The sequence below is a fragment of the Drosophila melanogaster genome, chromosome 2R (genome assembly GCF_000001215.4).
Source record: "Drosophila melanogaster chromosome 2R".
Classification (NCBI taxonomy): domain Eukaryota; kingdom Metazoa; phylum Arthropoda; class Insecta; order Diptera; family Drosophilidae; genus Drosophila; species Drosophila melanogaster.
The window spans coordinates 10944525-10948499 of NT_033778.4; the positions used below are offsets into that span (position 1 = coordinate 10944525).

General features: G+C 41.3%; 1 long non-coding RNA gene across 1 annotated transcript, besides 1 other annotated feature; it reads left to right on the forward strand.

Annotated features, from left to right (window-relative positions):
• The first annotated feature begins 1784 nt into the window (after positions 1–1784).
• lncRNA:CR45228 (long non-coding RNA:CR45228) lies at positions 1785–2571 on the forward strand. Its single transcript, NR_124511.1, has one exon. It is a non-coding gene; the product is annotated as a long non-coding RNA:CR45228 (long non-coding RNA).
• A 987-nt stretch (positions 2572–3558) lies between these two features.
• Positions 3559–3975: part of a mobile genetic element that runs on past the window's edge.

The window sequence follows — 3975 nt, forward strand, 5'->3', positions numbered from 1 at the left end:
GTGGTTTTTCCCCATTGGACTGCTGATTTCTGTTTATATTTTTTCGACATTTTTACAATTTGTTTTTGCAGCACTGCCCTGCTCTTGTTGGCTCTACTAGTGTTTCCGCTCCTCTCGTGAGTTCCCTTTTTTATTTCTGTTGAGGCAAAATTGTTTGTATTTGTTTAGGCTTATGGCCAAGACGATAAAAACGTCTCAAGCGCAGACAAACGCCCAGAGAAAACAAGTGAATGACGCTGACTTGGCGCAATCGAAGTTCGGTTACTCTTCAGAAAATGAAATAAAATCGAATTGAATCTTAAGGAGCTATTGTGAGGTAGGAAGTATTTGGCTAACAAGAGTCATATTAAGCGAAGGCATATTTAGGGATAATGATCTAAAGCTCAATGCTTAAATGAAATGTTATTGAATTTTTTTTATTTACAAGTTCTTAAGCGATTAAACGAGTTTATTCAATAAGGTATCGTATATGTCTTACATTCTAACTAAGGCTTGATCCTTTGCTGGAGGATTATTCCTTTGTAATACAATAAAATGTAGAATATATAGATACTAACATTTTTTAACATCTTACCGACGTCTTAGAAGGGTATCGAAAAGCCCGTTGGAAAAACAATGAAAACACAATTTGATGTCTAAGCTTGACTCCGACTGGGAGTGGGATCTACGTACCTATAGCCATAGGTATTGCGAACGACACACTGACATGTGTGTTAGTATTACCAAGCACATACAAGGAGCCACGTGGAGCGGCAAGGACATTTACAAATACATTTACAGATCCAGACGAAGAGAGTTTTGTAATAGACAGTGGAGAGGCTCTCCAGTAGTCACTTCTATAGACATTGGCTAAATTTAAACAGCACACATACACCCAAACACATACACACAGTGTTGAAGTGAAAAGCGAAGAGCTACATTTCCTGTGCCTTTCTTCGATTTGATTTTTCATTTCCGCTGCAAATGGTGACAAAGTTGGAAATCTCTCAAAGGTGAGTGGACCGGGGAAAAAGGTGGCAAGGAAGCCTGCGCTTCACTATTTGTATGTTGTGTTGATTTCTCGTGAAATATCAATACAAGCCAAGCAGCAAAGCAAACATACCCGCTTCAGGTGCAGGGGAAGGCGGCGGACAACCATACTATACAGCCCGGACTTCGTCCACTTGAGATTTCCAAGTTGCAACCGCTCATGTGAGCCGGCGAGAATTGTCCTTGGGCTTCGTGGCAGAGAGAAAAATCATCTTAAGCATGATATAGAGTTGAGTTCCAAATTTTTTCTAAAAACCCACCAAATTAAAGACCCCTTTCGAAATATTAGGCGCTCTATTACTCACATATTGGATAACTAATATAGCTTAAATAATAAAAAAAAAAGGTAAAGCATACCAATAGCATATTAAGCAAAGATATAAAATTATAATTATTATCATTACCAATTTAATCCCACTTGCCTTTGTGGTCAGCTATTTTTATAACGACACCTATAATTTTCTACACTGTGGCGGAAATGTGAGGCTCCCAGCTTTTGTGGCCAGCTGAAAATTTAAACAAAGCCCAAACTGAATTTAGCACCTCAGCTGGCAGCTGTTGTGGTCTTTCATAAAATTTGGCTCCCAGCGACCAGGGACAGGAACCGTAGACCAAAGGCCAAAGACCAGTGACCGCAGTGACCGGATCCGGAAACGGCTCACGATTGGTGGCGGGTGGTGGCGAAACGGTGGCGAGGTCAAGGGAGAAGCAGGCCGATGGACATGGGTTCCACAAACAGTTCTGTCAACAGTGTCAATGACAATCATTAACACAAATCAATGGGATTAACAATATTTGGGTCCCAAACGCACGCACACACACGAAGTAGGAAAATCGAATGGGGATGCGATGGGTAGGGATAGCGAGAAAGGTTGAGTAAAGGCAAACGCCATCATTCAACTTTTCCGACACCAACGCAAAATGCCAAAAGCGCTGCAACCGCAGACGTGGCCCAAACACTCACACTCACAATCGCACTCACTCATCCTGACGCACACTCACACAGAGGCGTACAAATCAACATGACAGGCGCAGGACTTAATCCGAAAATAGTGCAAAGTGAAATGAATGCATGAGGAAGCAGGAGGCGAAGGAAACAACGGCGTGGGGATGCCATGTCGAAAAATGGTCAGCACTTAATTTCCTTCCCTTCAGGACTCTTAGACTCCCCCGTAGTTTTCCTTTGTTTTGCATGTGTGCCGCAGGGCGATTTTAAATGCCCCGCAATCCCGAAGAGATGCAAAGACACAAACGATTTGGGCGCTTTCTGCGCCTTGGCCAGTGACAACGTAGAACGATTTGCGACATGGCCACAGTTGTGCGGCCAAAAGCAACCTCGAAACAGGCAACCCTAAGTTACCCCCCACATCCCATATACTCCGGTTATATATACCGGTTCAATAACTATCCGCCGACAACCACGTCCTCGGCAGCTGCGTCCCAAAAGCAACTGACGTGGCTGGAACCGTAAATCCTAGCCGGATTGTCTCAAGGATTCTTAAAGATGATCAGAGCATGTGGAGGGGGAGAATCTATATTCAGGAAGAAATTAAAGGTCTTGGAAAGCACAAGAATTTGTTGATTTATCATAATAATATAATAATATTTTTACGACGTTTTCAAGGAAATATCTAGAACGTCAACTGTTGCATACTTCTGCGAGCAAATAATAATACATATTACAAAAACAAGATAATATATTGTGATTATATTCTAAATATATCTACAGTAGGAACTCTTATCCTCAAAATCAAACATTACCCGCATTTGATTAACCAGATGGTTTGATTTTTGCTTGCATGATAATCTCCAAATCTCATGTTGTGCAATTTCGCAAACAAGAAACTGGGATATGGCCAAAAACCAAATTCAGGTCCGATCGAAAGCAGTTATTAATGCAATATCCTTGACCAAAATTCCAGAGCAGAGCCGACATGGAGTTCCTGCGGCCAATTCGATTGCCGGTAAGTGCAGTCGGCTTGGCAGTGGTAAAATGCTTTTAATTAATTTACTTAGCAGCCGGAATGTCAACAGCAGTTTCAGCAACAGGAGACAAAAAATTGGAAATCTGGTTGCAAAATGAAGTTGTTTGCAGTTTGCAGTTTCTCACCTTTGTCGGGCATGCACGAATGCTTCACTTAATTTTGTGGCCCATTCCTCGGCTGTATTTTCCCTTTTCCGGGAAAACATGTCCTGCTTTTGGGCCGAGCATAATTCTCTGTCAATGGCAAACATGTGCCAAACTTTTGCAACGAAATTTGTTAACTGTCAAAATTTGGAGTGTCTCCAAAAGGATGTGTGTGTGTGTATGTATTTTTCGAGAAAGGGCAAATCAGGTGAATGCCACAAATTTTACCGAGAAAATCTCCGTGCGTGTGTGCGTGTGTGTGTGGTGTTGGCATGCTTTTAACTTTTCAACTGTAAACTGTTTATGTGCATAGAGAATCTTTTTCCCTTTTTTTTTTTTAAACTTGCAACGGGCAAAGTTTGTAACCCGGCACTTGACGCGTGGTGTGTGTGAGTATATATAGTGACATATTCACATACAAAACCACATAACGTAGAGTAAACATATTGAAAAGCCGCATACGTAAACAATAAGTGACCACCATGCTAATGTGGATCAAATAACAAAAATATCCACTCTGCATTTTGACACCCCCATACTGTATGCCATCTGCGCAGTATGCATTCTAATAAACAAATTCTTTGACAGCGGCACTTAGCCATTCTTGTAAACAAATCTTAAAGTCTGCCTGCTCTCTCTGAGGCTTCTCCTCCACTTAAGAATCCAAGAGCAATGCTCTCCCAAAAACACTAACATATTCTTTAAGCAAGCACAGAGGCTTCTCCTCATTTTCACTTTCATTTGATTTTCAGTCTTAAGCTGAACGTTAATCAATAAACAACACAATCGATCCCGAAATTTTGATTCGTTTTATTTTG